Source organism: Sciurus vulgaris, assembly GCF_902686455.1.
Source record: "Sciurus vulgaris genome assembly, chromosome: 4".
Taxonomy (NCBI): domain Eukaryota; kingdom Metazoa; phylum Chordata; class Mammalia; order Rodentia; family Sciuridae; genus Sciurus; species Sciurus vulgaris.
The window spans coordinates 19,965,540-19,988,163 of NC_136464.1; the positions used below are offsets into that span (position 1 = coordinate 19,965,540).

At 39.6% G+C, this 22,624-nt stretch overlaps 1 protein-coding gene, 1 long non-coding RNA gene and 1 pseudogene across 6 annotated transcripts in view; all 3 read right to left on the bottom strand.

Annotated features, from left to right (window-relative positions):
* The window catches only part of ADD3 (adducin 3), a 115,249-nt gene extending 96,707 nt beyond the window's left edge, over window positions 1-18,542 (bottom strand). Inside the window, exon 1 of one of the 4 annotated variants that reach the window (XM_079138673.1) lies at window positions 18,202-18,542. The gene's annotated coding sequence lies outside the window, so the exon portion shown is untranslated. The other 3 variants (XM_079138675.1, XM_079138672.1, XM_079138676.1) reach the window with 3 other exon arrangements.
* The window catches only part of LOC306660446, a 356,489-nt gene that overhangs the window by 248,008 nt on the left and 85,857 nt on the right, over window positions 1-22,624 (bottom strand). The window lies entirely within an intron of this gene.
* Window positions 21,224-22,111, bottom strand: LOC306660197 (KAT8 regulatory NSL complex subunit 2-like; annotated as a pseudogene). The gene has a single exon. The product of its transcript is annotated as a KAT8 regulatory NSL complex subunit 2-like (transcript).

Genomic DNA, 22,624 nt, shown 5'->3' on the forward strand with positions numbered 1-22,624 from the left:
TGTTGTTGAGGGGCTGGGGATCGAACCCAGGGCCTCGTGCATGCAAGGCAAGCATTCCACCGACTGAGCTATCTCCCCAGCCCCTAATACTTAAATTTTTAAGCATGAAAGTTTTACTAAAATAATTTAGAAATCAGTTCTGTCAAATTCAGTGTTATCGTCCAAACATTTATAAAATCAGTATGTCCTGCCTAATAAAATCCTGTTACATATCTTAGTACAATGGTATATACAAAAATGGCCAAATGTGCCTATAACTAAGGTACTAGAGGAGCCAAATCTTACATTAGTTGTTTCACTAGGCAAATGTGCAAAAGTCGCAATGGATTGAATTTTCCCTAAATTTAAATAGCAAAAGTAATTTGCATGTGTTTTTGGTATTTCTAATAATTTCTTATATGTGCTTACTATGGTTACTTTTGAAGTTCCAAGACAAATGACTAAACGTTATTAAGAGGAAACTTAAAGATGGCACAATGACTTCCTGTAATGACAACATGTAATACTTGATATTGCAATGACCAATGCCTTTAATTACTTTTAAAAAAAACTATTCCTCTATGCACAAGCTTAAAATAAAATACAAAAGCACAACATAGAGATGGATATTTATTTGGAAAAAAAAGACTATTCATTAGCCAAAATGATGACTATTCACCCATTTCCAAATGCACAAATGAAAACAAACTCAAACATTGGACAATTAGGTAATAGCTGACAAGCAGTAAAAGATTAAGAAATAGTCAAGTTTCTAAAATCTTATATATTGGAAGGAAAAGTTACCTTCAAGACTACCTAATTTCTAATAACATAAGTGTTTTCTTCAACACAAATCAAAGTAGTGAAAACAGAATAAAAAGAAACATTTAAATTTCTACCCACAGTGATCTTCAACTTTTCTATTGTTCAACAAGTTGTATGAATTTTTGTCTCCAAAATGTCCTATTCCTCTCTGCCTTGGTCCATTCAGGTGGCTATAATAGAACACTATAAACAAGATGGTTTATGACAACAAACATTTTATTTCTCATAGTTCTGGAGGGTGAGAAGTTCAAGATCAAGACACTGGGCAGATCTTACATTTGATACGGACCAGATTCCTTGTTCAGAGCTGGTTATCTTGTGTCCGCTCACCAAGGAGGAGGTAAAGGAGCTCTCCAGTTTCTTTCTTTCTTTCTTTTTTTTTTTTTTTTAAAAGCAGGAGAAAATGCCTTTACTTACTTTCTTTATTTTTTATGTGGTGCTTAGGTTCGAACCCAGTGCCTCACACGTGATAGGCAAGCATCGTGCTGTTGAGCCACAATCCCGGCCCTCCAGTGTCTTTTATAAGGGCACTAATTCTATTCATAAATATTTGGTCCAAAACCCGCCTCCACCACAGTGGAGATTTTTCAACATACAAATTGGGGGGAAGGGGATAAACAGTCAATTCAGCACTCCTTTTCTAATATCAAAATCATTATCTTAGTTCATATGCTATCACTAAATGCCTAACTTGACCCCTCACAACACTCACTCTCTCCATCATGACACTCTTACCAATAAATTTCAGATACATTTGATTATGCATCTCATCAATTAAATCAGATGCCACAGAATCAAATCTAAATTTCTTAAAATAGCACCCAAGGCCTGCATAATCTAGGGATCTCCACCTCCCTGTTCCTACTTCATCTCCCACCACATTCACCTTACAGACTTACGGGACTTTGTGGCCTGTAATTCACTCTCCTCTCCAACAGTTGAAATCCTACTGGAGTCTCTCAGGCTCAAATCAAATGTTATCTCCTCCAGGAATTTTCTCCCCAGAGAAATAAACTTCCTTTCTCTGTGCTCATCTGCACTTCCTTTAAATTACTGCTGTAATGTGGTATTGGACTCGGTTACATAAATGTCTACCTTCTCTTGTCTGGTTCATATATGTTCCTTTAAAATGCTGAAAACATTAAGTCACGCAGATGACAGCCATCAAATAATATGTACTTCTGTTTTCTGGAGATTTTCGTTCTAATAAAGGAAAAGAAACTTTTTTTCAAAATAAATTTAGTGGACATATTTTATGGGGTGAGTTATAGCTCAAAAAATTGTTGCTGGCTCTTTGCGGTTCCAAAATCCATGGATATTTGTCACCGCCTGCAGCAACAACTTACACGGGTCTTATGGGTGGTGGAGTGGAAACTGAGGCACTTCTATCTTTCTCTTTGGTGCACTGCTTTCTTGCTTGTTTATAGAGGATAGAGGAAATGAGGTTTACTTGCTTTGAGAGGAGAGAGAGAGAGACTTTGTTTCTTGCTTGTTACTTGCTTTGAGAGGAGAGAGAGAGAGACCCCGCTTATCAGAGAGAAAGAAACTTTGCTTAAGAGAGAAACTTTGAAAGAAAGACAGGCTTTTCTTAGAGCTTAGAAGGAGAGAGGCCTGCCACGCCTTAAAGTCCTGCATCCTGTGAACTAAGGGTGTGTCTACCTAAGGTGCCCTAGTGATGCGTCTCAGTTCTCCGTTCCGCAATCTGCCTTCCACAGCTGCCCCTATTCGCTGCTGTGTTTTTCCCTCTGGCTGCTTCTAATGGCTGCTGTGGCGTGTCTTCTTCTCTGGCTACTGCTGCACCGCGTGTCTTTCCCTCTGGTTGCTTCTAATGGCTGCTGTCTCTCTGTCTCACTCCACCTACGCTTATATCACCTCCAGGACAAGGAGAGCAGGGCCACACCTCTTACGCAAAGATTAGGCGAGACTCTCGAGCAGGCAATTAGTGCTCATACACATGTGCATACATTGTGTGCGTGGACGAGAAAATCATCTGAGTGTGCTTATGTCAATCAACCTCCTCGCTGCCGATGTGATCAGGTGCCATCCTGGCGCCGCCAACATGGCACAGCCCCCAACAAAAAATAACATTAAAATAACTGATATGCAAAAAATTAAAGATAACCCTTTCATGTACTTTCTAAACATAAATCTTTGATGGTACTGTTTTTATGAAGGTAAAGATCATTTGGGGTAGGCCAAAACATTTACTGCAAATCGAGTGCTCCATATTTTTTAACTACAATTTTGGGGGAAAAAATAGGCCATCTTTACTAACTTGAAGACCTCATAAACTTATTTATAAGCTGGTTCTTTCTCTCTGAAACTCACAAAGATAATAATCATAATAATCTTAGACCCTTCTTTTGCCTGTCTAGACCCTGCCCATAAAAATGGGCATTAAAGAATCAGACTCACTAGCCGGGTGCGGTGGCACATGCCTATAATCCAAGCAACTCTGGAGGCAGAGGTAGGAGGATCACAAGTTCAAGGCCAGCCTCAGCTACTGATCAAGGCCATAAGCAACTTAGTGAGACTGTTTCAAAATAAAAAGAGCTCAAGGTATGGCTCAGTGGTAAAAAGTTCTTCTGGGTTCAATCCCCAGCAACCTCCACCCCACCAAAAAAAAAAAAAAAAAAAAAAAGACTAACTCAAGACATCAAGATCAGGATCACAAATTCCCTCCTAAATTCTATTTCTACCTAAGTATCTTAACTCAGCTTCTTTAAACAAACCAAGATAAACTAAGTTCAAGTTAGGTATGGTAATTTTTCCTTCATTCAACTTTCTCCAGGAAAGCTTTAGAAATAAGGTCCACATAGGCTGTTTTCTCATGTACACATGAATGCACACAAAACAAATTTTTCCTGTTATCTTTTTAAAAATTGAGAAATAATCCATGAACCACTAAAACTTACTTTCAAATTATACATTCAAATTGTAGTTTTTAGTATATTCCCAGCACTGGGCAAACATCACCAGAAATTTCCCATCTAGTTCCAGAACTTTTTCATCACTTTAAAAGGAAACCCAATATGCATCGAGCTGTTGCTCCTCATTTCCCTCTGCCCAAGCTCTAATCTTCTGTCTCTATAGATTTGCCTATTTCAAACATTTCATATAAATGGAACCATATAATACATGTCCTTCCTCTGTCTGGCTTCTTTCACTTAGCATAATGTTTACAATGTACAGTAATTCATTCCTTTTTATGGTCAAATAATATTCTACTGTATGGATATACCACATTTATTTCTCCATTCATCAGGTGCTACACATATGGACTGTTCCTACTTTGGGGCCATTATGAATAATGCTGCTATGAAAACTGGTATACAAGCTTTTTTGTGGGAACATTAATTTTCAATTCTCTTGAGTATATAGCTAGCAGTAGAACTGCTGGTTCATAATGATAACTCTGGGTTACCATTTTTAACCATCTTAACACTGAGGAACAGCCAGATTTTCTACTTACAGTCACATACATTTTTTGGGTGGTCGGGGGTAACCAGGGATTAAGCTCAGGGCACTAGATCACTGAGCCACATCCCCAGCCCTATTTTGTATTTTATTTAGAGACCCTGTCTGCCTCGCTTTTGCTGAGGCAGGCTTTGAACTTGCCATCCTCCTGCCTCAGACTCCCAAGTCACTGGGATTAAAGGCGTGTGCCACCACGCCTGGCAGTCATATACGTTTTTTAAAGGGCAATAATAACACGTTTTATTTTCACATTTTGTTAGAAGCAAACTGTTCTATCCCTAGAGGAAAAGATTTCCTTTGGGCCAAGTATCTTTGGAAATTAAAATAAATTCAGCCCAGGCATGATGGCACACACCTATGATCCCTGCAACTCAGGAGGCTGAGGCCGAAGGATCACAAGTTCAAAGTCAGACTATGCAACTTAACGAGACCCTCAAAATTCAAAAACGGAAAAAAGGATTGGCGATGTGACTCAGTGGTTAAGCACCCTGGGTTCAATCCCCAGTACTTAAAAAAAAAAAAAAAAAGTACCCCCCCCCCCCAAAAAAAAAGAGGAAGAAAGTAACATCTTTCAAGTTATATAGTCAGTCTACAACTATGCACTGATGTCAACTCACAGCAACTTCCAAATAGATGTTTAGTAGACATTTCACACTTTTTGTGCCTTAAACCAAACTCTTACCCTCTCCCATACCCTAAATAGCTCCTCCTGCAGACTTCAGCCTAGACCGCAAACCTTGGTGTCAAAATCATTTCCTCTCCCTCACCTAATACCCCATATCACAGTTAGAACATCTAGTTGGCCCTATTTTCAAAATACATCCAGAATCTAATAAAATCTCACCCTCTGTAGCAGACACATCTTCTCTCACCAAGCTTATTGCATTGGCCTCCCGTGTATAGTCTCCTTGCATCCACACTTGCTTATTATGGGTTAGTCTTAAAATATAGTCAAGATAATCCTTTTAAAATGCATGTCAGATTGTGAAACTGCTCTGTTCAAAGTCATCCAGGGGCTTCCCATTACCCCTTTCTCATTCTGTTTCAACCATACTGTTAAGTCCAGGCCTTAAGGACTTTGGGCTTGTTGCTCTCTCTGTCTGAAACATTCTTCCCTCAGATAGTCACATACATCTCTAAATTTACAGTTATTCCCAAATGTTCCCTTTATCTTCTTACCTTGCTCTGTATTTCTCCATAACACTTATCACCAATATGAAATATACTTCACTTATTTATCTCTACTCCCAAGAATATACACTCCATTAGGGCCGGAGGATTCGTCTACTTTGCTTATTGCTGAATTCTCAGCACTTAGAACACAGCCTGGCACATAAATGCTTGATAAGTGTTTGTTAAATGAACCAACGAGCAAATAAAAGGAAGCATCCAGCTGCTGAGAGAGAGAGAGAGAGAGAGAGAGAGAGAGAGAGAAACAGAAGTCAGAGAAATACTTTTGAGGAAATAACATTACTGAACATAATATTAAGTCAGGATGGGAGTGGAAAGCACCATTTCTGGAAAATTGTGCCATCAGGTTTCTATAGTTTGCTTTAGGAAAACTTGCTATCCTGGTTCACTGTTTCTGGAAAGGATCTGTCCATTGCCAAAGGCCCTTAGCTTCTGAAGAAATGAAACTTTGAGAGTTGACCAAGTTCTTGGAGTGCCGATGTTCTTCTCTCAGTTGCCACATATATAGAGCCAAGGACTTTCATGACATTTGTCTTCCATTAGACCCATTTCCAGGTTCTTCACACTGTACAATGTAAGTGTCCAGGCCACCTTCTGACCAAAACCACTAGCTGGTGAAATTCAATTCTTTGGAAGTACAAGCACCATTAAGCTGAAATTAATCTTAATGCTTCACAACCCCTCACGTATTTTACACATAAGCAAACTAAAGTAAAAATAAAAGTTACTGGATCAAAGTGTCTTGAATAGTTATACTAAGTATTTTTCAAATAGTAAACAATGAAAATGACCAAGTTTGAATCAGACAATTCACTTTGGAACAAGTTCTTGAAAATTTAAAAACAGTATTATTTTATGAAAACTTTAAGTAAAAATGTTTATATTTCATAATTTCAACAACTCCATTCACACATTCATCATCTACATATTAGTTTTAGAAATTATAAGACACTGATAGACCTAAACTGTAGCATTCAGCAAACAAGGTAAATGATGGGCAAATAGATTAAAAAAAAAAATCTCTTCTCAAAAGGAGACATTCCTGGGCTGGGGATATAGCTCAGTTGGTAGAGTGTTTGCCTCACAAGCACAAGGCCCTGGGTTCCATCCCCAGTACTGCAAAAAAAAAAAAAAAAAAAAAAAGGAGATATTCCTTGTCTACTGTTAGAAATGATGAATCCTAAAGCCTTAATTCTTTTTTTTTTCCTTATAAAGCCTTCATTCTAATTCTCCTAAGCACTACTAGTTTCAACAAAGCTTTATAAGAATGTCCCTATGATCCAGACATTTTCACATGAAGTTATGTGAGAGCACTATTAAAGTCTACAGGATCCTGACCACCATTCCACCACCCTCTCCCTCCCACCATATTCTAATATACCTCCTAGGGAGCTAAGTCCCTGGCACTAATACAGAAAAATGTACGTTCTAGCCTTCAAGTGCCTGACAGTGGGAAAAGTTTGTGTGCTACTATTATAAACTATTTTTCCCATTATGCTACAAGAAAAAAAAAGTTATTTTCATGGACAGTAATTTCTCGCCAAAATCCTTTCCATATTCTCTATCTAGTGAAATCCTAACCTCCCTTTAAGGCCCACCCTTGTTCTTCTTTCCTGAGGCCTCTTCTGACCACTCTATCTTTTCTTAGTTGACATATCACATTTGTTTTCTGTACCTGTTATTTGGCATTCAAAACACACTGGCATGTAATATCTTTTGTATTGTTGGTCTTGGGTGTTACTAACCTTTCCTATGTTTGACAGGAAAGTCAAAATCCCAAGGAATTATGTATTTCATATCCTATGGGAATTTTCTGGAAGGTATGTGATAAAGTATAATTCCTTACATATGAAAGGAAAAAGCCAGAAACCCTAAAAGGGTGATTGAGTTTAGAATACACAACAGTACTGAACTAAAATTATAGAAATTTTTAATTATACCAAAACAATGATTCCAACCTTCTACACTAATAAGGATATCTTTTAAAGTCAACATATGTTGAACTAGGGGCTGGGGTTGTGGCTCAGGGGTACAGCGCTTGCCTAACACATGTGAGGCACTGGATTCGATTCGCAGCATCATATAAAAAAATAAATAAACCATTTATAAAAAGTATATTCAAAATATGTTAAACTAACAATGCCACTCAATAGTAGCCAGGTACTAAATATCTTAAGTGAAAGGATACATGAATTATCAGATATTAATACATATACAAGAGGTATGGTAGTCAGCATACAAAGCATACGTGGTATACACAAGAACTTGAAATTCCCACAGGACCTGAAACTGGTTCATGGTTGCATTTTATTTTGCTGTGGAAATAGGATCTTATTGCTATATTTCAAGTATTACCACCTAAAAATATTCAGGAGTAAGCAAAATATAGAAAGACAACTTAAAGAATCCCAACTTTCCACTCCCTGCAAAAAATAAACCCCACAGAAAATGGAACTCAACCTCTCCTCTCAGGAAGTAATATATTTTAAACACAAAGCCTGTGGCATGTGAAGTAATTCAATTCATGGATCAATAAACTTTTCTTGTGTTTTAAGTTAATAAAAATAGCAAAAGGAACAAATACAGGAAAATCAAATAGAAAACATTTGGAAGTCCATCTCCTATATACATCCTGATTCTAGTGAAATCTTATCTGTTTGACCACCCACCTTAAAAAAAAAAAGTATGTATTTTCCAGTGAAGGCAGAAATATTCTAATTTTGGTTCAAATCTTCTGTGCAGTCACAATCAGGAATAAGCCTAATGAAACTGACCATATATTCTAGTGTTTAAGGGCATTACTCCTGAGCTCAAATCTTGGCTATGCCATTTATTAACCATAAGATCTTGGCAAGTTTATTCAACAAATTTCAGATAATGAACAGTGCTTAACATGATTCTTGGCAGGGTGTGAGTGTGTGTGTGTTGCCAGAGATTGAACTCAAGGCCTTGTACATGCTAGGCAAGCACTCTACTACCAATGAGCTACCCCCAGCACCCTTAAGGGCTGAGAAAGATATTATTACATAATATATATAATAAATATATAATGACAATCAAGGTTATTCTTATAGGAACAATTTCAAATCTTCCTTCCAATTCATATTGTCAAAGTTCTTTCTTGTCTGGTTGTGACAGGCCTATTTCAAGTACCTTAAAACTCCATTGACCTATAACTGGTTTTACTACCTCTAATTCTACCCATAGCTACTACCATAGGAACTTTCTGGAAGACAGGAAAAGAAAACAAACACAAAACCAGGAGATTACTAGCATATACCAAAACAGTAACAAAATCCATTTGAAACACTTAATTCACTCAAGTAGGAATCACTGCCTTAGAAACTTAGACAAAAAAAGAACAAAAGGGGAAAAAACACAAAGTATTCAAGTACTTCATTATTGTCTGCAACAGCCATCAATAGCCAGACCTACTAATGAAAAATACCTCATTAAAATAATTTTCTTTACTGCTTAATTTAATAATGATTTCACCATTGCTAGACTGTTTTTAATATGTCCCAACAACTTCATAAGGTTTCTCCTTTCCCATGCATTCCAACAAGTGCTGAATTAGTTCTTCATCATGTGTTTAGGCCTCCTGCTGGGAAACATAATTAAAATTAAGCAGGCAACAATTCCACTTGGTACTAAGATCCTTTCAAATCCTCCAAATGAGGCTGGGCCGGGTTTCTCCACAAACTGGCTGAGAGTTCTGACAAGAAAACGTAGGGGCTGCTCAACTTGATGCTGGTCATTCAGTAGATGGCACTCTTCCCTTTGAGCCCAAATTAAACAAGCTCTAAGAAGGATGCACTAACATTCAGGTGCGATACAAAGCAGGGATTCCTTCTTCAAAGCACTTAACTGATAATCACAATCCCTCCAGAAGTACATTCATGAAAAGACACTTTAAAAGAACTCAGGAAGTTCAGATTATTATAAGACATCAAATACAATATAAAATCACCTAACTCAAATGATTATCAGTTAATTCGTTTCTTAGTACCTTTACTATATCAAATACATACACTTCTTATTCATGAATAAAAGGTTCCCTCTCTACTCCATTCTACCATAGCAGCCAACAGTGGCTAGCAAACAGATCCTTATCTATTGCATATTTTTCATTAGGTGTCTACTGATAGAAGAGTATTTAGAGAACTAAGATTTTTATCATTGTTAATATTCACTAAGGCAAATGAAGAATATACAACTTTCAACATTCTGAACAAAAATGATTTTTGATAAACAGATCCAACATTTTAATGCAAAAAATCACTGCAGATCTAGTCTTGCAAAAAAGAATGTTTAAAGCAATATGAATTTCTGATTCACTGATAACATGTATTTTACTCTAATACAGAATGACTCCCAAATAGTAGGTGAAGAGTAAGGTTTCTCATCTTCTGTTTCAGAGATTTTTCCTTGAAATTTAAAATTCAGACAATTGTGGAGATGGAAAATTCCTTCCAGTCCAATCATTAATGAAAGCCGACTTTTCAGCAATCAGATAGGAATCACCTTAAAAACTCTCCCTTTCCCTAGGGGAGAACATTGTTCTGATGATAAAAGGCATGACAGAAAGACAAGGTAAGAGGAACATATCATTTTAAAATTACCAAAAATAAAAAAAAGTTGGGAGTGGGAGTAAGGTATAAGAACACGGTATTAACTTCATTTTCAAAATCTCCTCCCTTTCCATCACACATCTATGCCACTAATCCTGAACAGCAAAGACACTTTTCTCTCATCCAAGGCACTTAGGATCATTCCCAACTTCACCCATGCTCTCACCATCATCCTCCCCCAACCACTTCCTTAGATATTAAAAGGATGACCTCTAGTCTTTTCCTCATGTATTAATAAGACAAATGAGAGTAGATATGACAATGCAGGTGGCAGTTACTGGCTCTAATTTCTGAAAGATTAAAAGTAGAATGTTTTTAAAAGTTCCACAGGAGGCTGAGCCCCAAATATACTTCTTTTGAACTACCAAGTAAGCCCAATTATCTTTTCCATGAGGAGGCTGAGTAAACCCCGCGCTCCCCCTCCCCCTTTTTTTGCTATGGTACTTAGTCATTCCAGCAGATCAAAAGATGACAGGATGAGAATACTATATAGAAAAGGAAAAAGGAAATGCTGTCCTTGCACAGGATGAGCTGAGCCACTGTGGTAGAACATCAGACAAACACTGCTGAGGTGACGAATTAAAGACACAAACCAAGTCCCTGAGATACTGAAAAATTCAGCACTGTCTACCCTGACTGCTCTCTACATTGTTGGAATTCCAGCTCCCTAGCAGGCAATCAACAAACAGCCATGAGAACTTAATTAAAACAGGCTGCCTCCCACCTGCACTATCCTTTCCCCTGCCATCCAAGGAAGTAGTACATCACTAGTGGTAGGGGTGGAAGATTACAAGGCAAAAGTAGAGAGTTAATAATGATTACATGAATGCTACCTGCATAGGATTGCTTAATCCAATGCTTGCCTTGATATTTACCTTAATCTACAATGAGAGCATTGGGATTATTTTATTATATATCTATCTGTATACTAATTATACTTTCTGAGACATTAGGTTTAAAGACATTATGTTATTACACTTAAATTTCTCAGAAGTACTTCTATCCCTTGGCTGGTTGTGGCAAACACTAGGAATGCCCAGTGCAGAAAAAAATGAGTTTCATAACCTGATATTCAAACTGAAGTCCTGTTTGAGGAAGCAGCAATCTTTTAAATACTAGCTAATGTACTGCCCATACACCAATATCATCAGGACTGTTATTGGGGAATTTGAAACAAAGAGGTCTCAAAGTTCATCTTCTATCAGTGAGCCTGGTGCTTCCAAGTAAGCTTTAAAGTCAACTTTGAAAAAAGTATAATGGTGTATGTGGTGGCAGTATGGATCTGTGTAACAGCAGGTAAGGCTCAATTTTAGATCTAACCTCATCATAAAGATAAAACCATATGCTGAAGTCTATACATCCTATACAGTAACAGTTCAGTTTTTAGCACAGTTATGACTAGTCCACACTATCTTCTCAAGAAGTAAATTTGTAAGAATGTTAGCCTTTAAAAGTTAAAGACAGGTTTCAGCCATTTTAAGCCTTTTGGTGATCATGCTACTATTTGGATTATGCTAGACAATTCTAAAAGTCACATTGATTCTTTGAGGTTTCTAGGATACTCTTCATTAAGTAGTAAGTAATGTCCTAGAAGCCTGAAAGGGATCGTTAATACAGCTTTTCAAACACATTCAACCAAATAGTATAGGAAAACAAGAGATTCTGATTCTCATTATCTATGCTACCATCTAAGTTAAAAGGTATTTCATAACATTCAAATATCTTTTCAACTGCACAGTTAATTTAATTTTGAACCTTTTTGAGTCTTGTCCAGTTAAGAAAAACAACATTGTTAAAATATACAGGAAATAAACACAAAGCTCACAAACCTCTATCTTCTCTAATACTTGTTAAAAAATTGTTGGTACTCAATAGACATTTGCTGAATGAAGGCCAGATGAATAAATGTTAACTTTACCTGAAAGGAACATAAATTCCCAAGTAGTACAGTTACACACACATATAGCTAAATATGTGAGTATCCATAATTAGCTAGCTACTGCTAGAGAAAAATAATAATTACAGTAGTTCCTCCTTACGCAAGGGCTCACATTCCAGGACCCCAGTGGACGCCTGAAATGGCTAATACCAACCATATTCTATGGGTACTATGTTTTTTCCTATACATACATATGATACAGTTTAATTTATAAATTAGATACAGAGAATAACAATAATTCATACTAAAATAAAACAAGTATGACAACATACTGTAATAAATTATTTAATTATTTAAAACTTATGAACTGTTTATTTCTGGAGTTTCCCATTTAATATTTTTGGTGTGAAGTTGACCATGGTAACTAAAACTGCATAAAGCAAACTGTGTATGGGGGAGGGGGTGGGCAATTCATCTAAAGATAAACTGTTTTCTTTCAAGCCACAGTCATTGAAAGCCTTCTATCTTAGGTATTACAGAGAGGATTCTTGATAAATCCAACCCACAGCAGTAAAAATTTGATATTGTCTTGGCTTTTGGTCAACAGAGTGTAATCTCTGGCAGAACCTGAAAGACCTCATAACAATTTCATCTATAAACACTATGGCAAGGATCCTAAGTTCAAGTGATAAAGCATTTACATAAGCAATAAGAAATAAAATATTAAGGCGCATATTTTGAATCTCAATGATATGTATGACAGGGTCTGTATGACAGTTCAATTAATTTCAAATTGGCTCTCAGTAATTTAAAATAAGTCTATGTTTAAAAGAAGAATAGGATTGTTGATTAGACATTTAGTTTTATTATTCAAACTTTACATATTAATATTTTTAAAGGAATATGAACCAGCACTAAATATTAATTATAGCAAAAAAGTTTTTAAGTGAGAGATTAGCAAAACCTGTGCCTTCAAGACAGATTATGCTTTCTTTATTCGATGTGTTTTTAAGCATTTTCCCTTAACATTACATTTCACTCTATCTTGCTAGCAACAGACATCAGCTACCTACAGTAATTCTAAACATAACTTAAAACAGCTCCAAATTTGTTAAGATTTGCTTGATAAATCAACTAAAATGGTGAAAGAGCAAAACCCAGTTCCATGAGGAATGTGAGTGACAAAGTATAAGCCAAAAGTTACATCTTTTCATTTAGTCACATTTAGTTTAGGAAGCAACTCAGGTGGTATTCAGAGCAAATTTAATTCAAAATCCACCTCATGTCAATATGGTTTTGGTAATCAGAAGGAAGACTGGACCTGCTGATTTAATGCAGAACCAACAGCAGGCACTAGTGCCCTCCCTGGGCTACTTGGAGCACCTAAGTTTAAAAAAAAAAAAAAAAAACTTAATATTTTTAGTAATTAAAAAGGTAGCATACTCTAGCCCAAACTCTAGCATGGTAGCTAAATACATGTTGAATGTGTCAAGAGAATTCTCCTCCAAAGTCAAAAGGGAACTCTTATTTACTGCAGATTAATCACTAACCCTCAGATTTAAATACAACCTAGTGATACTATTAACACAAGAGGGTGTGGATGAAAAGGACAAGCGCAGCTAGTAGTCTTGGGACTATTGTCAAGACCTTTTCATTGATTTCCATGACCACTAGTGAAATACCAGAGCCCAGTAGTTACATGGGCTCACTCTGGAGCCAGATTGGGTTCAGAACCAGCAAGGTACTTAACTTCTCCTGCCTCTGTTTAATCACTGGGTTGTTGGGAGGATTAAGTAAATTAAATCATGTAAAACTCTTAAAATAGTGCCTGGCACAGATATAAAGCAAATAAATATTGGCTATTACAAATATTTGCTGAGTCTTCAATGTTGGGTAGCATGATAGTAACTACCTTCAAAAAGATGTCATTTAAAAAAAAAAGATTATTATATACACCAATGATGATAAATATATCAAGCACTTACTGAGTACAGGCTCTATTCTAAGCAGTTTACATATCACAGGCTCTGATATGATCACTGCCCAACACTCTACAAACTCAGTTTATAGTTTGTTCAGTTGCGCTGGATTTTCATATTTTTACCTGATTCCATGATGACATATATGTGCACTGCCCAATACTGCTAACCCACTGCTCTAAGATAGGAGAGATTAACCAGCTAACCTGTAGGCTAACATGTGACAAAAGCACTTGGGAATATTTGGGGAAGCCTCACAAACTTCAGAAATTAGACACCACTCTGGTTTTAGGTTTTAGAATTGTGAGTAGAAGATGGGGGTGTAGCTGATCTTATGTCCTCTTAGTCCCCAAACATTCTGGTTTTTCAAAGACCAAATGCACATCACCAAAAACTTGCATTCACCCCAGCATAACATCAAAAAAAGAAATAAGAGGTTAGAAATAACAAAGTATACAATGATTTTCTCATTCATTTCCAGTAACAGCTAAAATACACATTCTGAAAATGCAATCCTTCTATCATGCAAATAGGTATTTTTCAGATGTCAAATCACATATATCATATGCCAAGTTTACCAAGCATTTCCTGATTACATACATGTAAAAAGCTGCAACATACCAAATGTCTTACAACCAAATATCTCAAAAACTTCTAAAATTATGTTCAACATTCAAAATATATACACTACTATTTTTTCTTTGAAAGCAATTTTACCAACATGCCAGCACTTTAGGTCAACTTTAAATAAGTACAGAATGAACTCTTATCGTTACAGAGATGAATTAAATGTAGCCAAAGTGGTCTCCCCCGCACTCAGTAAAATTAATCTCTTCAATTAAGTAAAAGAAAATGAGTTAGAGTGCAAATGCAATGCAATTGAGACAGTTATGAAATTTTTCTACAAATGCTCACAAAATAGCTTGCCCCCATACCTTAATTATACAAATCTGTTTACGAGTTAAGTACCTTAATTCAAAAAAGACAATTACCCTATACTCTTATTCTTTTTAACAGTGTTTTCTAGAAGTCTCCTAAAGCCAAAATCAGGATGCACCCAGCACGATGTAGGGGGGATCCATTCCAAGAAAGGCAACCATTTCATACTGCTAAATCTAAAATGTCGCATAATTCGGTGTAAACATGCACACACATTTATGTAGCTGGTCCCAGGTTCCAAAATCTTTATCAATTCCTTCAACATTGCATATAATCCTCACTACAAAGCCTCTTGGTTCTCCTAAATCCCATACCACTCTAGAAGGTCAATTGCAACAGCACATGTGCCAAGGATATTAGTGGTTTTCCTTACACTCCCATTTTAAACGGGCACATACTTGTTATTAAATCTCCGCAACAAAAAAAGTTCACCTGAGGCCATTCCTGTCATATTAATAGAGGTCCAGCTTATTCTACCTGTGGTCTTGCCTTAACTATAATTGTATACCTCCAAAGAGGCTGAACGTGTCCCGAACACCAGCAATCCAGATCTGCGGCCAACTCTGCTTGTCACCCCGGCAGGAAGCTCAACCTAACGTGTACACGTTAATAGGGGTGGTGTGTTTGTAACTGTGTGTGATGGTGGGGGGTGAGGACGCGGACTGTGAAAAAGGTGACTGAACGCTTTCAACTTATAAGTTTTTTAAATGAGAAAAAAAAAAAAAAATCAACACTCCCTCCCTTCCTCCACCTTTTCCAAGCGCGGGAACCTCCCACCCTCCTGGTGGGCACCTTCGGGATTTAGGGGCCCCGGGTCCCCAGGGCTTCAGCAAGCACTGGGTCTTACAACTCCCCGCCCTCCCCGCAAAGAAGCCAGGGGACACTGCCGAGAACCGGGCCCCCTCCGAGGCGCCCTGGACACCGCACGGCTCCCCGGGACCCTCCCCTCAGGTATGCCCCCTCCGTCCGCGCGACGCTCCCATTCCCGCCCCAAAGAGGGGTTCACCTGAGGCCGCGGGGACAACCAATAGGAAGTCCCAGCCCGCGCGAACCCCCGCCAGGGTCCCCGCAGCCCGCCCCGGCTTGTGCGCTCCGGTCCCGGCCCCGAGGAGGGGCGGAACCACGGCGCCTCCACTCCCCGCAGGATTACCTCGCAGCTCACGGCCGGCTTTGTGCGCCCTCCCTCCTTCTCCGCAGCCACTCGGCTGCAGCGGCCGCCGGGTCCCCGCAGCCGCCTCTTAAGTGCCGCACGGCTCCAGAGGGAAGGACAGGGGACAGGGAGGGGGGCGTGAGGAGGGAGGGACCTGGACGCCCAGCCCCGTGTAGCAGGAAGCGGCGACACCTGGGTCACCGATGCCTCTAGCTTTCGCTCTTTTAAAATATATAATTAAAAACCCCGGCTCTCCCTCCCGCCCCTCGCCCTGGCGACCGTTACCGGCTGGCGGCTCGCGCTTTGGCGGGACTGGCCGAGCTCCCCTCGAGCGTCCCTTGGCCCCGCCCCTTAAGGCCCCGCCCCAAGCACATCTCGCTCCGCCCCACAGGCCCGCCCTTCGTCGCCCCAAGCGCCCCTGACTCCGCCCCTCGGCCTCCAAGCATTCTAGCCCCACCTCCTATAGGTCCCGCCCCTGGCGGGCCCTCGCTCTCCAGGGCCCCGCCCCTTGCGCCCCTTGCACGCTTTGGCCCCGCCTCTCGCGGCCCCCTGTGGGGCCACAAGCTCCGAGTCTGTGCAGACGCGGAGGTGGGGGCTTAGGAGCTCCGCAGCCCGGAGGGCCTGTTGCGGGGTGGCTGCCTGGCGCCTCTACAACGTCTTTCTCAGGCTGTGCAGCTGCGTTCCGCGGCCGGAGGGGGAAACGACCCCGACGGAAACCAGACCGCGAGCTGGAGGAGGGGCGCCTCGGAAATATCTCTCACCCTAACCTGAACGAACTCCCCAGCGACTTGCGTGGTGGAGTAGCCACTTTTGGATTGAGCCTTTGCGTCGCCCACACTGACTGCAGGGTCTCCAGGGGAGGCCACTGCAAAGGTTCGACCTCCGCACGCCCCCCATAGGAAGGTCCTGGATTTTCTTCTTAACACATTTGTCTTTGGGGGCGCCCCCCCCCCCCCCCAACCACTGAGGGCTCGAGAAAGGAGCCTCAATTCTCGGTTTGGACACTTGGAGAGTCTTCACTAGCCTTTGGCCCCTCGCCTTAACCTTAAGAGAGCTGACCTCTGAATGGTAAAAAAAAAAAAAAAAAAAAAAAAAAAAAAAAAAATTAAAAGTCAAGGCACCGCCAGCAGCCTTCGAAATGAATCCGAGACAGGGCAAACTTTGCAACAATTGCAGGGCTGGGGATTCATCCACAGGTGACACGGCCGCCCACCCCCGCCGCAAAGACACGTTTCTCACCCCCAACCTATTCTCGAAATAGACCTCCCAGCAGCACACACTTTTTTCTGCCACCCACGACTTGCATATCCCTCCCGCAAACGTCCTCACCCGCAAGCACACCCCTCAGAGCGCCATTCTAGTGATTCATGGTCCCTTGGGTCAACCCCACCCTAAGACACACAACAAACTTCACTCCCCACCCTTATCTCCCGTCGTTTCCAAGGCACTGGCGACAGTCCATTTCATTTCCTTCCTCATCTGCAGAGTCTTCCCCCTCAAATACCTCTCACCATCCCCCTCATCTTCATCCCCTCCCTCTCCCCTAAAAATGTGCTAATTAAAATGTAGTTTCCTCTTCCCACATATGAAGTGTGGAAAATGAATCTTGGCACAAGCTGTGATTCATTTATGCTCATTTTCTCTCTCAACTGGACGAAGGCACTAAGGCTATAGAAATTTTATTCTACCACCATCTCCTATTTGTTCAAAATCTGACCATGCCTTCTTATTATTAAATACTCCTAAACAATCACGGGGAAGACTTCCCAGTTTGGGGAAGAAAACAATATTTAGAAAATCCTCAGCCTGTCATTTTATTTGACATTTAAAAATATCTGCAGTATTTGGGAGAGATACTGGGAGTGGCTGGATGTTTTCTTGCATTTAAAAAGCAAAAAAGGAAAAGCTTTGCATGCATCAAGGTTAGCCCTTTTATGAATAGCAAAAAATTTAAAAGTATACTAAGAACACACATATCAGATAATAGACTCCACTACACAGGGCTTTTGCCAGTCACAAATCTAGACCCCACCACCACCAAAGGAAGACAAATTCACATAATGATTTTAAGCGTCTCTAATGAACAGTCCTTTTGCACAATCAATCCCTTTCCCACAGTTTCTGAGCAAAATGGGTAAAAGATCTGCTTACCTGAAGATCCAAAGCGTCCTTGTATTGCAGGGTTGTAGACGTGTGTGTCTGTCTTCGGTTCCCTAGGTGTGGATTCTGCAGTGCTGCACAGACACCCACTGCAGCCACAGACCAGCGGCAGCAGCGGCGGCGGCGGCGGCAGCGGCTGCAACAGCAGCAACAGCGGCGGCGGCAGCAGCAGCAGCAGCTTCTCCCAAGACTGAGTAGTAAAGTGTGTGACTTAGTAGAGACTCCACAATTACCATTAGGCGCTTGCTTTATAAGAGCGGAGGCGGAATATTTCTTAAAGGAATGGTTTTCTTTTTCCCCTCCACTACTGCTTCATAAGAGGCAGAAAGGGTGGAATCAGGGAGTTTTTTAGGCTGAGAAAAGCAGTACAGCTGTGGGAGGTCAAGGTTAAAATTAACTGGGTGACGGAGGGACAGAGGCACCGATTTTAGTGTGAGTCAATGAAACGCTAGAAGCACTAGTTTTAAAGAGCCCTTCTAACTTCCAACATTGGGCTTAATGGCAAAAATAAAATCATGTGCCTTGAAATTGATTGGCAATTTGTGCTAATATTTAATTTCCTAGTACGGTGATAAAATAACTATAGAAAGGGAAGGTATTTAGTACTTAATACAAGAATGGAAAGAATGATAAAGTAAAACTCATTTATGTGAGGGGAAGCAATGGATTCAAGTCCTACTCACACCTACAAGCATATCTGGAGTTTCAGTGAATGCCAGAAATAGAAAATATATTATTGACAAATTTCAATTTTACTCATGTGTTATAAAAATCACTTTATTAAAAAATCTAAAATTATTTTAGAAAATGATAGCTGAGTACTATGTTATTTTGGTGGCAATTCAAAGTCCAGCAAAATTAAGAAACTCTTATGGCTTTGCTTACTTTAAATACATGCAAATCTGTTAGGGACTATTAAAATGTGTTGTGTCCACACATGATTTTAAATTGTAACCTCAAATCTTATTTTTAATAATATTTCTTGACTTACAAACTGAATATCTGTGACTTTTTTTCCATAGGTGAATATGGAGGGATGTGGTCTAAAAATATGACTAGAAAAAAATATGGAAAATACCTGCCATTGATTTTTTTTTTTTTTTTTTGTGCGTGTGTGTGCACTGCCTTAGGTGATTACCTACATGGTCTTAAGCAAATAACTAACCTTATTTGGTCCTTAGATTCCTATTTTGTAAAATGTGGAAATTGGATTCAAATTTCCCAGTGTCTTTTACCAAAATGCTATGGTTTTATGATGTTCATATGTTTATATTTTTGTAATTTAATGCAAGTATGCCCCACTCTAAAATACCAAAAATTTGGGTGAAAATTAAATTTGTCTTTAAATCTACAACCAGAGTTCATTATTCACTACTATTCTGAAATTATTTTGCAAATTAAATATTCACTTTATAAAGTGAATAAACAATTTTATCTGAATTATGATTGTATACCCCACTATGACAAATTTTCCTAAAGTAGAACCCCATTGTATTGTTAAGGGTACTGATCGACTGGAGCACTATGATATATGTTGAATATAACTGAAATATTTTAAACTGGAGCATCAAGGGATGGTAGAGTTGAAACATATTTCAGAGCTCATCCACTACAAATATGTAATTTTATAAGTAGAAAGCATGGCAGCCCAGAGAAGCAAAACCGGGACAGTGTTAGGGATAGAGCTGGGATTAACTCTGAGACTCCACTCTACACACACACAAACCATATAGACAGTACATATGAACATATGCACCGTTTCCCATTCCCATTTGGGGGACTGAGCAGGACCTTCCACAGTGACAAAAAAAAGTAGTTATACTCAATGATACTCCATGACACTGTGTACATATAGTATAAACTAAAGAAATATTTCAAAAAAGTACAGTGATAATGTGTGTAAGTACTAACACAAATTTTGTCTTTAGATTTGCAGACATTTATGCTAGGAAGTGAGGAAAGTTGTCCAAGGAAATGTTAAAAACAAGAGTTCCAGAGAACCCACACCATCCATTAGCAAACTTTTGTTTAGCTTGCACCCAAATGACAGGACCTTGGATTACTCTGTAGGCTGTTTCCTTGTACCCACTGGTGCTCTTTCCTTTGATCCACATCCCCAAGCCTGCCTGCCAAGAGGAAAAGTTCTTTTTGGAGCCAGGGAAGGGAAAGTATTGTAGAAATTTATTTCTGGCCTTCAGGAATGCTTTTGGGATATTGAAAGTTTTGGGCCACATACCAATATTTTCCCTTAAATTTTTTTAAAAATTGTTGTTGTTTTATATTTTCATGACATTTTAACATTTAGTGTAAATTATATACAATAAATTTTTAACAGTATTTTATGTAAGATAGCCACCGCAGAAATTTACATAGTTAGAAGCAAGATGGATGGTTAAGGAGGGCCCAGTCCTTAACTGTCTCAGGATAAAGTTGGAGTTCACTGGAGAAAGGGTTCAAACTGCTCAATTAAGTGGAGGTAAGGAAAAGCTAAAATGTAGGCCTTTAGATAAAGATAACCAGGCACTGGGGCAACCAGTATCTCAGTGGCACCATTTATAAAAACAACCCTCACCTAATCATCTGTGTGGATTAATGTCTATGACTTAAGAAATCCCATTACAAAGATATCACTTTCCCCTTCAGCACAGTCACAATACTCAATTTCAGAGATAGGTAATCCCTATCTTCCTCGCCCAGGGTGGAAAGAAACCCACAACTTTTGGACACTCTTGGCCCATCCCCCTAAGTGTGGTTTTATTTGACTATGGCATTCTGTAACCCAGAACAAAACAACTGGGTTGCCCCTGTTTAGTGAGAGATGATCAGATATACTTGTTTGAAGAACAGGAAAGTGAAATCATCGAAGTCGTATGGTTCCCAGAACAAACTGTCAACTGCTAGAAGTGGATTCTGGTTTTTCATTTGTAGTAGAATGGAAAACTTTGAGACAATGGTGTACAAACTTTCTCAGAATTTTGAGTTCCCTGGAACCTGTACCCATCTCCAGCCATCTTCATCTGTCCCAGGTCACTATATAATGGAAAAATTGGGATTGTTCTTCACTTGCCAAGATTTTCGCTGGACCTTCAGCAATTTCTTTGACTAAATGATCTTCAAGGGTTAATGAGGGATAAAAAAGCTAGGGTGAAGTAGGACACTGCATAACATCACCAAGAACATCCAAGTCATCACTAAACTCCAGTGATAAACTTTCAGTGGGCTGAAGTTCAGTAGCACTCAAGTACAGATCCATTGGCACAGACAGTACCTGCTCAGGGTTATACATCTGAGGAGGCAACTGGAAATGCAGTGGACAGCAGGGATCCTCAGAGAGGCTTACTGGAACCTATTTGTTGGAAGGTACCTCTTCAGATCCCTGGCAGCATTTGAAGAGAACCTGATTAGTATGCTGACAAATATGGTCAAGGCAGCGTCTGGTCATTGGGAGAGACTATTTGGAAGAACAAACATCATCCACAAAGGCCAAGCACCTCTGACTAGAATGAGTGGTATGGGCCTGTTGGGTGGCACTGTCTGTGGTCAGCATTCTGTATTCCTTCAGCTACCTGTGTAGCAAGACTTCCACTCTGTAGTGGTGATAGTGTTGGAGACATTTTAATCACTTTAAGTTCTCTCCTTCTTTAGCCAAAAGTCCCTCTAGGTCTGCAAGGAGACTACATGAAGTAGAAGCTTGAACATGAAGTAGAGCTTCATGTTCCACTTTGCAATTGTGCTAATACTGACTCTTCTTCTCCTTGAGCAGATGCTGAAGTTGTTTAAACTGATGAATGCACAAAATCAGGGCCACTTCTTTGGCCTTGTAGACACCAGCATGTCCAGTATTCACTGTCTTTGCTGTGACTACTTTCTGGAGTTCGGGAGCCCAGTTCTGTCTTAGCATATGCACTCAGCTGGCACTAGAGTGTTACACCCATAAGCCCTGGTTGGTCTTCTTCATTTGAGCATGAAGTGCTAGGGCATTCCTATGGGCCTGTTCAGCACAGAAGGATACCCCTTCCTGAAAATTCCTACTCCACAGTGTCCAGGTAGACTGCAAGTAGGTAAATTTCTAAAGGACAGGCAGCAGGGTATGCTCTGTAACACCCAGTCACCCTCCCAAGTTCTCCCTAGCACTGAAGACTTTGCCTCCCCTTGAACTTCTCCCTCCATGCCAGGCCCCACCCCAAACCCTACCGCATTGACTGTATCTCCTTTCCCTTTAATCTTAAATCCCGTGTTCCTGACAAGAACATGGACTAACCTAAGCAGTCTCCCCAGGTGCAAGGAATCACTGGGGTTAAACTCTGTGTTATGTTAGATGACATAGCACACTTGGTGTTTCATGTACCTGGCAGGACAATTTATCACCTTGATTTAAAAAAAAAAAAATAGGGCTTCCTACAGGGAGAGAATT